Here is a 16,584-nt window from a genome sequence, read left to right as displayed (position 1 = left end):
TGTCTCCCTCCTCCTTGTCCCCCCACGTCTTTAGCCATTCAGTCAGCCTATTCTACCTCCTCCACATCATATGCATCATGTCTCCTCCTGTCTATCCCTGCAGGTACTAATTTGGTTCAGGCTGTCACCAGGTTTTGTCTGGACTATTGCTACCCTCTTCTCCCCATTCTTCATTGTCTCTGAAGTACTTGTCTCTAAAACTCATCCCAACCATCCCTCCTATGCAATAAAAGCTAGTCATTTCTTTCTTGGTGCCACCACTGAACCTTACATTTAGCATTCCACAGTTCTGCCAAAATGTATTCAAATTGTTAGTTTATATACTTTTCTCCCCTACTTGACTGAGGCTGTGAGCTCCTTGGTGACTGGGAGTGTGTCTTCCTTATTTTTTGTTTGTGCCTGTGTTTCTACAGAGTATAATGGACAACCTTAAGAGGAAATTAAGAAAATATACAATCACAATGCCATCAGAAGAGTAAAATATCCAGGAACAAATTAAAGCAACATTGTCTTCCTTATTTTTATATCCCTAATGCCTAACAGTGTTGGGCACACATAAATGAATGAGAAATGAACAAAAGAGAGAGTAAGTGAAAGAACCCACTCACACTGTTCATTGATAGAAATATTAACTAGTAAATTACTCATTATTAATCACTAGAAAACATTTCTCCCAGGAGACTACAATTTCTTACATGGAATATCATCTCTTTTAAGATGACATCTTACAAGCATAGTCATTTTATTTTGTTTTTGTACAAATAAATCATTTTCTTAAAATAGCAAAGATTATTTTTCCTTTTTGAAGGCATTTGTAATTATTATGTCTCATAACTCCATCTAGTGAAGCAAATTGATAGTACAGCAATTAAGAGACCTGTGTATGAATATATAAGAAGCACAGTTGGGAAAACATATTTATAGAAAATTAATTTTTCTTCTCTGGGTTGCAAACTCTTTTTGATTGTATCTACTTATAGTACTCCTATTTTCCAGAGTTCAGCAAGTTTTTCCCTGCCAAAATGATCTATTTCTGAATTTCTGGACAGTGTCTTGCCACTGAAAAACAATATGATGTAAGAAAAACATTTACAGTTAGCTTGCTTTTCACCATTTCTTAATCAAAGGGCCAATGATCTTCATTAACACCAAATATTATTTAGGTATTTTATGGAATAACATTTTTGTAAACTGTGCAAACAATCCCAGCAATTCAATTTAATGTTATTGAGTGGTTCTCAATTTTCAAGATATGCTTCAAGGTAAATAATATTTCCTTGTGATACCCACAGCACTTAGGATACACTTGTTTGTTTATTTATTTTTATTTTTTTAGATTTATTTTTTATTTCTTTCTTTTCCCTTCCTCCACCCCCCCCGCTCAGTTTTCTGCTCTCTGTGTCCATTCACTGTCTGTTCTGCTGTGTCCACTTGTATTCTTGTCAGTGGCACCCAGAATCCATGTCTCATTTTTGTTGCATCATCTTGCTGAGTCAGTTCTCCATGTGTGTTGCACCACTTCTGGGCAGGCTGCATATTTTATGTGTTGGGCGACTCTCCTTATGGGGTGCACTCCTTGTGTGTGGAGCTCCCCTACACCAGGGACATGTGCACTCCTTGCGTGCATCAGCACTGTGCATGGGCCAGCTCCATATGGGGCACAGAGGCCTGGGGTTTGAACCACGAACCTCCCATGTGGTAGATGGATGCCCTAACCACTGGGCCAAGTCCGCTTCCCTAGGATACATTTAAAATTCCTTACTTTGTCCTAAACATTTTAAATGACAGGCCCTTGTTCTGATCTCTTTCCCTCCTGTCTGCCTGAGTTTCCCAGGGCTGCTAGAGGAAATCACCACTATTCGGTGGCTTAGAACAAGAGAAATGTATTGCCTTGCAGCCCAGAGGCCAGAAGCCTGAAGTCAAGGTGCTGGTGGGGCCATGCCCCCTGGAGTCCTTCCTGGCCTCTTCCTGGTTCTAGAGTTTGCTGGCCATCCCCGCTGTTCCTTGCTTGGAAACCTGTCTCTAGATGCAGCCTTCTTTCTTGTCTCCATCTTCACATGACAGTCCCCTTTGCCCTTGTCTGTTTCCCCTCTCCCCACATGGTGCTCACAGGCTCATGGACAACTGCCATCTTGGATTCGGGCCCATCCTAATCCAGTTTCTCCTCATCATAGCTAATAACATCTTTGTTCAAAGACCCATCTCCAAATAAGGTCACATTCATATGACCAGGGTTTAGGACGTAAACATGTCTTTTTTTTTTCAGGGGGGTGGGGGAGGCACAATTCAACCCATAACATCAGTAAAGGTCCTGGCAGAAATCAAAAGTCTGACTCTAGCATTAACATGGAAATGCAGATGACCAAGAATAGCTAAGTCAATCTCAAAAAAGAAGAAAAAGTTTGAAGGATTATGCTATGGACTTAAAGCTTACTATGGAGTAAGAATAACCAAGATAGTGTGGTATTTGCTTAACACTAGACAAAGGAGCCAATGGAACAGAAAAGAGCCTGGTCTATACTGTCTATACAATAAAGGCAATTCAAGCAGGAAAGAAAAGCCTTCCACATGCGGTGTTGCTGCAACTAGATAAACACACATAAAAGGTGAAACTGGAACCCTACCTTATAACATACACAAAAATAAATTTGAGATGGTTCCTATATCTAAGTCCATGTTTCTGAAACCCTGTTTTCATTGTGACTCCTCTTAGGGGTGTTTTTAGACATATTTCTCCCCGAATCACTCCCCACCATTACCAAAATGAAAAAGAACAGACTCTCTTACTTTGGATTTCCATAGAAAGCATATCTTTAGACAAGAATTTAAAACACCAGTAGGGGAGTGGACAAGAGAGACAAGAAAGGCAGCAGACACAGGATGATCAAGCCATTTGTCACTCTTGTTCAACTGAAGCTTCATTCCACTGCGTCTCCAAAAGCGAGTGTAGAACATGTGCTTAATTATCCTATCTGGAGGGCAAGAGACTCAGGGTATGGATAAACCACTTCTCACCCATCACTGACTGGTCTCTGCTCAGGGCTTGTTAATCCCCTACACTTCTTCCCCCTTAGGAGTGGGAGCATGGGATTCCCTGGGGGCCCTGAGGTTAAGTGTTAAAAATGCTGGTGTGCAATGATATGGAAAGGCTTGAGGGGAAATGGCTGGGCATCAAATGGAAAGGCTTGAGGGGAAATGAGGGGAAATGGCTGCTACAAATTCCAAGGGTAGACAGTGAAGCAGAGCAATGAAACTTTCATACACTGGGACAATCACTTCAGAAAACCATTTGGCTACTTAGGATGAACATATGCATAACCTGTGACCCAATAATTCCAACCCTAGCTACATATTAAACAGAAATACGAACATATGCTCATCAGATGATGTACAAAAGAATGTTCATATGAGCACTATGTGTAATAGCAAAAACCAGGAAGTTCCCCAAATGCCCACTGACAGTAGAATGGATGATTGTACTATATGTATGCAATGGAATACTCTAGCAATTAGATTGCATGAACTACAACTACAAAGTGGTTGAATATCACTAACATAATGTTGAATGAAAGAACCAGACTCAAGAGTAGTTACTGTGTAATTCATCTAATAAATTAAAAAAACTGGTCCAGCTAATTACGGTGCTCCAAGTCAGGATTAAGCTAGAATTCAGTTACCCTCAGTAGGGTAGTGATTGGAAGGATTCTGGAAATGCTTCGCTTCTTGATCTGAGTACAGTAATATGATATGTTCACACTGTAAATATTTGCCAACTTTATGCTTATGATTTGGGCACTTTTCTGTATGTTTGTTATACCTCAACCAAAATGTTACACCCCATCTCCTCAAAAGTCAACACCAGCCTTCCTCACTCAACCTGCCCCATCAAAAAAACCCAAGCCTCCAGTGTGATATTGACACATGATTAAAAGGACTAATCAGTGAAAAAGATAGAATGTCTAATATATATGGGAGTTTACAATAAGATAGAGTCAAAGTAGTGAAAGGTAGATGGATTATTTAATAAATGGTGTTATGATAACTGGGTAGCCTTTTGGAACAAAAATTAGTTTAACTCCACTTTATACCATGTACCAACATATATTCCAGATGGATAAAGATTTAAAATTTTAAAATAAAATGATAATATTAGTAAAAGATATGAGAAGTTATGTTCATAAGTTTTAACTAAAAAAAAACCCAAAACATAAAAGACAAGACTGATCAATTAAATGATAAAAACTTAAAACCCAATATAAATCAAAAACCAAACAAAAAATTGGGAAACTATTTTCAATTCATAATGCATTTAGAGGGCTGATATCGCTGATATAAAAAAATCTCTTTGAGATCAATAAAAGACCAATAACCCACTATATGGGCAAAAATATATACAGATGGTTTATTGAAAGGGGGAAAAGTGATTTATTAGTGAAAAAGTGCTCAACCTTAGTCATGATAAGAAAAATAGAAACTAATCCTACAAATATATTATTCTTATGGTATTTTCAAATATAAAAATGTTTCATAATACACAGAGCTGGGCAAGAATATGGGGGAGTAGGCACTTTCTTGTATTGCCAGAGGGAGTAAAATCAATGAACACTTTATAGAAGATAGTTTATATTTACAGGCAAAATCTATCAGTATTACAGGTAAACATATAATTGAATAAATTGATCCAACAATTTCACATTTTGGACTATCTCTTACAAATATATTTGTAAGTGAATAGAAGTGAAATTACATATATAAATAGTTTTAAATTTCAGCCTTATTTGTTACAGCAAAAATGGAAAACAAACCCTAATATCTATCAATAGAGAAATGGTTAATAAAAGGCAGTCATCAAAAAGAATGAAAAAAATTATTTATTTTACAGATATGGAACAACTCCAAGAGAGAAAAAGCAAAGTGTCAATAATAGTATCCTATTATTTATATATTTTTAAATGTAAAATTGTAATATATCATCTATAGATTCAGAAATAAATAAAATTTAAAATTAGGATTGAATGTTAACAAAAATACTATACATCTAACTCACAGAATGTAGGTAAAATGGTAATTAGAGGGAAACTTGAATTTATATCCTTAGATGCTTGCATTAGAAGGAAAAAAGAGCAAAAACTAATTAAGAAGTTAGGAAAAGACAACAGAACAAACCTGAAGAAAGCAAATAATAAAAACTAGAGCAGAAATTAATGAAAGAATAAACAAAGATATTTTGTTTATTTTATGCTGAAGATCAACAAAACAAAACCAAAATTTAGTTCTTTTAAAAAATCCATGAACTAGAATGCTGCTGTTGCTCTGTGTGTGTGTGTGAGAGAGAGAGAGAGAGAGAGAGAGAAAGGGTGAGACAGGGAGGGAGAGAGTGAGAGAAAACACAAATGGCAATATTAGGAATGAAAGAACAGATAAAAATAAGAGAATACTGACAACTTTAGTCAATAAATTTCAGAGTATAGATGAAACTGATAATTTTCTAGAAAAACGTTTCTTACTAAATTGACTCAAGATAAAATAGAAAACCTGAATAGACCTATAACCATGAAGGAAATTAAATCAGTAGTTAAAAATTATTCATAAAAGACCCATAAGGCCTAGAAGTTTTTTTCAGATTTAACTGATACTATAAATTCCAGGAATAAAACTTTTTTACAATCTTATACAAAGTGTTCTGGAGAAGAGAAGAGAGAAGAGGGGACACACGCATTCCTCAACTTATTTTTTGATGTCAGTTTAATCTTAAAACCAGAAAAAATCATATGAGAAATGAAAATTTAGGTTAATAGCTCAACTCATACAAAAATCCTAAATAAAGAAGCAAACTGAATCTACCGTCGTTATTAACCAACCAACTAAACAAATTAACAAACAAGGAGATGTCAGGAAAAAGTTGAATTTTTTCAGGGAATGGATGGATTTTAAAATTTCAGTTCCTGTAATTTTCATAAAAAGTTTTAGTATTACCAATTTATGATTAAAATACCTAGCCAACCAGAACTAGAGTAGACCTTCCTTATCTTGATGAAGGGTGTCTATCAAAACTTATAGCAAATCTCATTCCTAAATGGTCAGATGTTCATATTGTTCCCTTTAATGTCAAGAACAAATACAAGGGAAGTGGACTTGACTCAACAGATAGAGCGTCCACCTATCACATGGGAGGTCTGCGGTTCAAACCCAGGATTTCCTTGACACGTGTGGAGCTGGCCCATATGCAGTGCTGATGTGCACAAGGAGTGCCCTGCCATGCATAAAAACATGGGAGCCCCATGCACAAGGAGTGCACCCCATAAGGAGAGCCACCCAGCATGAGAGAAAGTGCAGCCCACCCAGGAGTGGTGCCACACACATGGAGAGCTGATGCAGCAAGATGATGCAATGAAAAGAGACACAGATTCCCTGGCCGCTGACAAGAATAGAAGCGGACACAGATGAACACACAGCAAATGGACACAGAGAGCAGACAATGGGGGGGGGTGGAGGAGGTGGGGGGAAATAAATAAAAAATAAATCTTAAAAATAAAAGAACAAATACTGGATAGTCACTGTCACTGCTTATACTTTCATATGCAAGCAAACAAAACCAGAATTAAGTATAAGAGCAAATAAAAGTTATTTAATTTAACAAACACTTTAATGGTAGTTGTGAAAGATGAGCCATTGCCCTGAGTGCTTTAGAAATATTAATTAATTTAATCTTCATAAAATATGCAAGGTATTTTTGGTATTTGACCTTGGTATTATTATCATCTTCATTTTACATATGGCAAAACTGAGGCATAGAGAGTTTGAGGAACTTGTACACGATCACACAGCTGATAAGTGGCAGAGCTTGGATTTAAGTTTAGGCTATCAGAATCCTATTTCCAGGCTGTTGACCACTATACTGTGCTGCTTCTTAAGGGCAATCTACAGGCAAATGGTTAAAATTAAGAGCTAAAATTTTCTGTATACAAGATCAATACATGCAATTTGATTTCATTCCTATATAGAACAACAACCACTTAGAAAACATAATTCCAAAAAAGATGCTAACTAATGACCTTGGTGTATATTATGAGATTTTGAAATTAGTGCCTTTGAGAATCTTGGGGGAAGGAGGTGAATGTATTTTTCATGTGGGAGTGACTTGAATTATTTTGTCCAGAAGGCAGAATGTGGGTAGATAATTTCTTCAGTGGTCTCTATATTCTTGTTTTTATGTAGTCTGCTCCCATATTAACTCTGGGTTTGGTCAAGTGACTTGGTTTGGCTAATGGGACATTAGCAAAAATGACTCAAGGAGAGGCTTGAAAAGTGCTTGGATACTGAGCCTTGCCCTCCGCAGTGAATTAGTTTGGACATGTTCTTGGTCTTGGTGGGCATTCTGGAGCATGCGGACCCATTGGAAATAAATCTTTTCAAGATTTACTTTGGTTAAGATATTGCTCAACTGAATCAGGTTGGGCTTTAATCTGGATTCCTGGAGTCCTTTAAAAGCAGAGTGAAAGGCAAGTGGAGAAAGAAGCCACAACAAGGTGGCAGACTTGGCCCAGTGGTTATGGCATCTGTCTACCACATGGGAGGTCCACAGTTCAAACCCTGGGCCTCCTTGACCCATGTGGAGTTGGCCCATGTGCAGTGCTGATGTGTGCAAGGAGTGCCCTGCCATGCAGGTGAGTCCCCCATGTAGGGGAGCCCCACATGAAGGAGTGTACCCCATAAAGAGAGCTGCCCCATGCAAAAGAAAGTGCAGCCTGCCCAGGAATGGAGCCACACACATGGAGAGCTGACACAGCAAGATGATGCAACAAAAAGAAACACAGATTCCTGGTGCCACTGATAAGGATAGAAGTGGTCACAGAAGAACACACAGCTAATGGACACAGAGAGCAGAAAACTGGGGGGGGGTTGGGGGGAGAGAAATAAATTTTTTTAAAACTTAAAAAAAAAAAGATTAAGCACTGACCTCCCATCACAAACCAGGGAGGAGAGAAGAAAGTGATATGATGTATTTAAGGTACTGAAAGAAAAAAACTGCCGACCAAGAAGTCTGTATCCAGTAAAACTGTCTTTCAAAAATGACAGTGAGTTCAAAGTCTTCACAGACAAACAAAAACTGATAGAATACATTACCAAAACCAGAATTACAAAAAACTTAAAGGAAAAAACAAGGGGGAGTGACTTGGAGAAGAATATAGGAATGAAATGAAGATTATGAGGAATGGTAAATTAAGGGGTAAAAAGAAAGACAGCAGTATGATATAACAACAGAAAGTCATAGGACAAAGTAGATGAAGTAAGTAATGCCTTTACATTAATAACACTGAAGGGTAAGGGCTTGAACTGCCCAATCAAAAGGCATAGACTGATAGAATGGACTAAAAATTATGAGCCATCTTTTAAGCTGTCCACAAGAAACCCACCTCAGATGCAAAGACAAAACCAGGTTAAAAGTGAAAGGTAGGAAAAAGATAGTAAAAATAGTAACCAAAAAAGAGCTGGAGTAGTGATACTAATATCGGAAGAAATAGATTTTAAATGCAAATCTGTTATAAGGGATGAATAAGGTCACTATATACTAATAAAAGGGACTATTCACCAAGAAAAAATAACTATAATAAATATTTATGCACCTAACCTAAGTGCCGCAAGGTACATGAGGCACACACTGGCAAAAGTGAAGTGAGAAATAAATGTCTCTATAATAATAGTTAGAGACTTAATACACCTTTTCTCGGTATTGGAAAAAACATATGGACAGAGATAAGTAAAAAAACAGAGAGATTGAATAATATGGTAAATGAACTAGACATCTATAGAACATTGCTCCCTGTAGCAGTTTGATATTACTGATGAATTAAAAATATATATACTGCATTATGTTTGTAAGTTGATCTTTTCCTCTGGGCATATCAGATTATATTGGATTTAGTAATTAAGTAATCAAGTAAACCTCTTCTGCCAGTAGGACACTGAGTCCTCACCCCTTGGTGGGTGGGAGACTCACCGATAAAGAGCATGGCAAAGGACAGATTAGGGGTTTTTGATGTTGGAGTTTTGATGTTGGAGTTTAGTGCTGAAGCCTTAAGTTGAAGCCCTGGGAAGAGAGGAACGCTAAGCCTGGGAAGAAGCAAGCCCTAGGAAGAGAGGAACCCAGGAAGCCTGAACCCCCACAGACATCGGCAGACATCTTGCTCCAACACGTGAAAACAGACTTTGGTGAAGGAAGTAACTTATGCTGTATGACCTGGTATCTGTAAGCTCCTAACCCAAGTAAATACCCTTTATAAAAACCAACCAATTTCTGGTGTTTTTTATCAGTACCCCTTTGGCTAACTAATACACACCCCAAAATAGCAGGATATACAATCTTCCCAAGTGCTCATGGATCCTTTGCCAAGATAGACCATATGTTGGGCCACAAGACAAGTCTCAATAAATTTAAAAAGACTGAAATTAAATAAACACTTTCTCTGATCATAATGGAATGAGGGAAGCAGACTTGGCCCAGTGGTTACAGTGTCCGTCTACCACATGGGAGGTCTGCAGTTCAAATCCTCGGCCTCCTTGACTCGTGTGCAGCTGGCCCATGCACAGTGTTGATGTGCGCAAGGAGTGCCGTGCCATGCAGGGGTGTCCTCCACGTAGGGGAGCCAAACACGCAAGGAGTGCACCCAGTAAGGAGAGCTGCCCAGCACAAAAAAAAGTTCAGCCTGTCCAGAAATCGCACCACACACACACGGAGAGCTGACACAAGATGACACAACAGAAAGAAACACAGATTCCTGTGCTGCTAACAACAGAAGCAGACAAAGAAGAACACACAGCAAATAGACACAGAAAACACAACTGGGGCAGGGGGAGGGGAGAGGAATAAATAAATCTTAAAAAATTAATAATGGAATGAAGCTGGAAATCAATAATGGACATAAAAAGGGAAAATTCATAAATATATGGAGATTAAACAACACACTCTTAAATAATGAATGGATCAAAGAAGAAATTGCAAGAGAATTCAGCAAATATCTTGAGATGAATTAAAATGAGAACACAGCACACAAAATTATGGGACTCCACAAAGGCAATGCTGAGAGGGAAATTTATAGCTCTCAGTGCTTACTTACATTAAAAAAGAAGAGCTAAAATCAAAGTTCTAAGTGCACATCTGGTGGAACTAGAAAAAGAACAGCAAACTAATTCCAAACCAGCTGAAGGGAAGAAATAGTAAAGATCAGAGCAAAAATAAATGAAATAGAGAATGAAAACAAAAACAAAAACAAAAACAATAGATTCAACAAAACTAAAAGCTCATTCTTTAAGAAGATCAACAAAATCAACAAACCCTTAGCTAGACTGACAAAGAAAAAATGAGAGAAGATGTAAATGAACAAAATCACAGATGAAAGGACATTACCACTGACCACGCAGAAAAAAAGATCACAGAGAATACTATGGACAACTGTATGCCAAAAAAAAAAAAAAACACAGCAAAAAACAAAAAACAGACAATGTAGACAAATGGACAAATTCCTAGAAACACAGACTACGTACATTGACCCTAGAAGAAACAGAAGACTACAACTGTCAGAGTCATGTACCTGAAGGGTACCAGGAATGAAAGAGAAAGAGAGATTGAGATCAGGGGATCTGAGAGCACTGAAGCCTCAAGCTCATCAGACAAGTTTATTAATCTCAGGGGCTTCTTTATATACCCCAAGAAATTGCGAGAACCAGCAACTAGTCTAGCTAACTATTCCCATTACCTCAACCTGTGTAACACAATGGATCAAATGCTATGATTATAATTCAAAGTTCAAAATTACAATGTTCTGTTACATTGTTGAGAAAATATACCCATAAATCTTGTTGCCTGGGTTGTCCTGTTCTACCGAGTCCTTGTTCCACTTGAGCATACACATCACCTTGCTAGATTTATGACCTGCATATATAGCTATGGAGACAGCATGACTCAGTGGTCAAGGAAGTAACTTGCTTCCATGGAAACAACATGCCTTTGTTTCCCACATACAACAAAACAATCACAAGTGAAAAGATCGAAACAGTCATCAAAAACCTCCCAAAGATGAAAAACCCAGGACCAGATGGCTTCACAGGTGAATTCTACCAACAATTCAAAGATAATACAATGCCGGGAAATGGACTTTGGCCCAGTGGTTAGGGCCTCCGTCTACCATATGGGAGGTCCGCGGTTCAAACCCCGGGCCTCCTTGACCCGTGTGGAGCTGGCCCATGCGCAGTGCTGATGTGCGCAAGGAGTGCCGTGCCACGCAAGTGTGTCCCCCGCGTAGGGGAGCCCCACGCGCAAGGAGTGCGCCCGTGAGGAAAGCCACCCAGCATGAAAAGAAAGAGCAGCCTGCCCAGGAATGGCGCCGCCCACACTTCCTGTGCCGCTGACAACAACAGAAGCGGACAATGAAACAAGATGCAGCAAATAGACACAAAGAACAGACAACAAGGGGAGGGGGGGAAATTAAATAAATAAATAAATCTTTAAAAAAAAAAAAAAGATAATACAATGCCAATCTTACTCAAGCTCCTCCAAAAAATTGAACAGGAAAGACACCACCAAACTCATTCTATGAAACCAACATCACCCTAATACTAAAACTTAATAAAGATAGTATGAGAAAAGAAATTACAGGCCAATATCTCTAATGAATATAGATGCAAAAATTCTCAATAAAGTACTTGCAAACCAAAACCAAAAACACATTAAAAGAATTATACACCATGATTAAGTGGGTTTTATGCCAGGTATGCAAGGGTGGTTCAACACAAGAAAATCAATTAGTGGAATAAACCACATTGATAACCTGGAGAAGAAAAATCACATGATCCTCTCAATTGATGCAGAAAATCTGACAAAATGCAGCATGCTATCTTGATAAATATACTCCTAAAGATAGGAAAAGAAGGAAGATATCTCAACATGGTAAAGTACAAAAATAAAAAACCTATAGCTAGCATTGTACGCACTGGTGAAAGACTGAAAGCTTTCCTGCTGAGAGCAAGTAAAGGACAAGGATGCCCACTGTCACCACTGTTGTTCAATATTGTGCTAGAGGTTCTAGCTAGAGCAATTAGGCTAGATAAAGAAATAAAGGGCACAAACAGGAAAGGAAGAAGTAAAACTTGCACTATTTGCTGATGATATGATCCTATATCTAGAAAATCCTGAAAAAATCCACAACAAAGCTACTAGAACGAATAAACGAGTTGACCAAAGTGGTAGGATACAAGATTAATATGCAAAAATCACAGCATTTCTATACAATACTGATGATGTGCAATATGAGAGGAAATAAAAAAAAATTCCACTTATAATAGTGACTGCAACAATCAAATATTTAGGAAAAAAACTTAACCGAGGACATGAAGGACCTGTATTCAGAAAACTACAAAACATTGCTAAAAGAAGCCAAAGAAGATTTAAATAAATGGAAGGACATTTCATGTGCATGGAATGGAAGACTAAATACCGTTAAGATGTCAATTCTACCCAAACTGATTTACAGATTCAACGCAATCCCAACAGCCTTTTTGCAGAAATGGAAAAGACAATTATCAAATTTATTTGGAAGGATAATGGGTTCCGAACAGCAAAAAACCTCTTTAAAAAGAAGTTGGAGGACTCTCACTTTCTGACTTTAAAGCATACTACTTAGCTACAGTGGTTAAAAACAAAACAAAACAAAGCAAAGCAAAAACAACAGCATGGTGCTGGCATAAAGACAGACAGATTGACCAATGAAACCTAATCGAGAAATCAGAAATAGACCCTCACATCTACAGTCAAATCACTTTTTTTAAAGATTAATTTTTATTTCTCTCCCTCCTCCCCCATCCCACTTGTCTGTTCTCTGTGCCCATTTGCTATGTGTTCTTCTTTGTCTGTTTCTGTTGTTGTCAGCGGCACTGGGAATCTGTGTCTCCTTTTTGTTGTATCATCTTATTGCATCACCTCTCCGATGTGCAGCCACCACTCCTAGGCAGATTGAACTTTCTTTCACACTGGGCGGCTTTTCTTATGGGGTGCACTCCTTGCACGTGGGACTCCCCAATGCAGGGAACACCCCTGTGTGGCACAGCACTCCTTTTTGCATGCATCAGCACTGCACGTGGGCCAACTCCACATGGTTCAAGGATACCCTGGGTTTGAACTGTGGACCTCCCATATGTTAGGCAGATGACCTGTCCATTGGGCTGTCCAAAGGCTGTCAAGCTCCCACCAGCTGGGCCAGAACAGTCTATTCAAGAAATGGTGCTGGGTGAAATGCATAGCCATCTCCAAAAGAAAGAAAGAGGACCCCTATCTCACACTTTATACAAGAAATGAATTAAAAATGAATCAAGGACTTAAATATAAAGAAACAACCATAAAATTCCTAGACAAAGATATAGGAAAACATATTCAATATCTTGTGGTAGGCACTACTTTCTTAAACCTTATACCCAAAGCATGAGCAAGAAAAGAAAAAAGAGATAATGAGACCTCTTTAAAATTAAGACACTTTTGCACCTCAAAGGACTTTGTGAAAAGGTTGACAAGGCAGCCAACTTGATGAGAGAAAATATTTGGCAATCACATATTCGATAAGGGTATATATATATATATCCATTATATATAAAGAGATCATACAACTCAACAATAAAAAGACAATCTACCTGATTTAAAAAATGAGTGAAAGACTTGAAAAGACAATTGTTCAAAGAAGAAATACAAATGATGAAGAAACACATGAAAAAATGTTCAACGTCACTTGCAATTAGGGAAATGCAAATCAAAACTACACTGAGATATCATTTCACACCTATTAGACTGACCACTAAACATAGCAGGTATGTTTTTTCAGGAGGCCCTGGGAACAAAAACCAGGCCCTGAACCCAGGACCTCCCATGTGGGAGGTGTGCGCTCAACCACTTGAACCATATCCACTCCTGTTTGTTAGTATTTTTTTTAAATTATTATTCCTGGAATAATGAAAATGCTCTAAAAATTATTGAAGTGATGAATGCACAACAACATTTGAATGATTATACCAAATACCATTGATTGTACACTTTGGGTGGATTTATGATTTATGAATATGTATCAATAAAATAGACTTGTTAAAAAAATAAATAGATAAAATTCATCAAAAATGCCAAAGTCACAAATGGAAATGGAAGCTGACTCAAGGGGACAAGCAAAATGGTGGCCAAGTGGCACTGAGAACTCAGAGGGTGGTCAGGCCACATGCTGGGCTGCTCACTGACATGATCTCACCTAAGCTAATCAACAGTCTGGTAAGAAGGGATATTTTTATTTTAGAAATGAGAAAACTGAAATCCACAGGGATTAAGTAAATATAAACTCATGCAGTGGGAAGTGGTAGAGCCAGGATACCAAAGACAATGAATTTCTTTCTACAGTGCAATCATTGAAATACAAAGAGAGAGAGGATCTTTCTCAAATCTCACACGCTATTGGAAAAACAGGCCCATACATAACTGTGAAATAGTAAGATGAAAGCTAAACAGGTTTATGAACAAAGTCCTGTGGGAATACAGGCTTGTAAAATCTCCCAGGCAGAGAGGGAGAACAGGAACACCAAAGGCAAAGTATTAATAGATCCTCATGATGATATGAGTATTCTTCACTGTCCCCTTATTTTCAAATACATATCCAATATTTAACATTTAGAATCAGCGATTTGTGAAGTTTGTATTAAGTGGGCTACTATGGGGAAGCAGACTTGGCCCAGTGGTTAGGGCATCTGTCTACCACATGGGAAGTCCACGGTTCAAACCCTGGGCCTTCTTGACCCGTGTGCAGCTGGCCCATGTGCAGTGCTTATGTGCACAGGGAGTGCCCTGCCACACAGGGGTGTCCCCCACATAGGAGAGCCCCATGCACAAGGAGTGCACCCTGTAAGGAGAGCCACCCAGTGCAAAAGAAAGTGCAGCCTGCCCAGGAATGGTGCCGCACACACGGAGAGCTGACACATCAAGATGACACAACAAAAAGACACACAGATTCCCATGCCGCTGACAATAGAAGCTGACAACAGAAGTGGACAAAGAAGAACATGCAGCAAATGTACACAGAGAGCAGACTACTGGGGTGGGGGGGAAGGGGAGAGAAATAAAATAAATAAACCTTAAAAAATGGGCTATTATGATCCTTTGTTGTAGATTTTAAAGCAGAATAAAAGAGTTTGAGTTATACATTTAGGTGAAGTCTTTCAAGATACCAGTTCTTTTACATTTTGTGTAAGGAATGGGGGAATAAAACTATAAATTAGATGTAGATATGACATTTTTACATAAAGAAACACTGGAAGGACAAATCAGAAACCTCTGGGATAAAGGTGTGAGGAATGGAATAGAGAAGGTAGGGATGGAAGCGAGACTTGACTAGATCTTCCTATGAAGTTTTTATTTTTTTGATCCAAGCCACACTATAACTGAAAGCAGATTGAAATAAATTAACCAAACATGTATCAAATTTGTAAGCTAACCAAACAAAGAACTTTGAATGACTTTTTGAGCATAGTACTCTGATCATACATCCTAGTGCCATATATTCTGAGGGCAAAATGAATTTCAAAAACTAAATTTTAAACTTCATTCTGTACTTTTCTTTTTAGTAGTAACTGCAGCACCTTGAGTTTGAGACTATTTTGTGCATATTGCAGGATAAAGCATTTAAGTAAATATTTTCATATTATTGCAAACCAAGGTTTTTACTGTAAGAAGACAGGTATATACAAATGTCAGATTATAAAAGTCAAGAAAAAAGTTGTAATATTAAATCTGAATTAATATATCACTATGTACGCATGGTTTAAAAATATATAAATATTTCTTAGTGCTGTCCTTCAAAAAGGCCAGAAGCAAGGGCATCCCATAGCATTTCTAAATACTATTTCCCACCAAAAAAAAAAAAAACCAGGGCTCCTTAGAGAAATGGTTGATTTCAGCTCTGGGCAAGGAAACACAATAAAAGGTAGGACATATTAATGTGTCCAGAAGCAAGAAAGCTCAGAAAGACTTAACTGGGACATGTTAAAAGGACACAGAAGCCATTTTTAAGATGCTTCCACTGGCCAAATTCAAACAATGTGGACATCTAAAGAAATAACGTGATTGAAAAAGATTAATTAAAAAAAAATCCATGACTGTATGGAGAGAAATTATAGCACTGCCTCCTTACTCTGAAATTTAATAATTAAAGGGGAAGAATTAAGCATTTACTCTATCTTGTGAGGAGAAACTATAGTTCATTCCAAGTTAATGAGGGGAAGTCATACTTTACAGAAGAATGCAGTTAATAACAGAATAATAGAAATGAAATCCCCGGATGCTGAGACCATTCAGTAAAATGTGGGGGAATAAGACAGTCACACACCTGAAATGCATTACCTGAGGATTACTTATAAATTGCAAAGGAAAATGTATTGTCAAGTACTGTGAAGGGTCTGAGATTTCACTCTAGCAAGTTGACAGGTTAGGCTGCAAAAACCTTCATGAATGGCAGTAAAAAAGCCTAAGACCCCTGGCTTGGTGATTGTTTCACTCACAGCAAC

Source organism: Dasypus novemcinctus, chromosome 15 (assembly GCF_030445035.2).
Source record: "Dasypus novemcinctus isolate mDasNov1 chromosome 15, mDasNov1.1.hap2, whole genome shotgun sequence".
NCBI lineage: Eukaryota > Metazoa > Chordata > Mammalia > Cingulata > Dasypodidae > Dasypus > Dasypus novemcinctus.
This window is presented reverse-complemented; position numbering follows the sequence as displayed.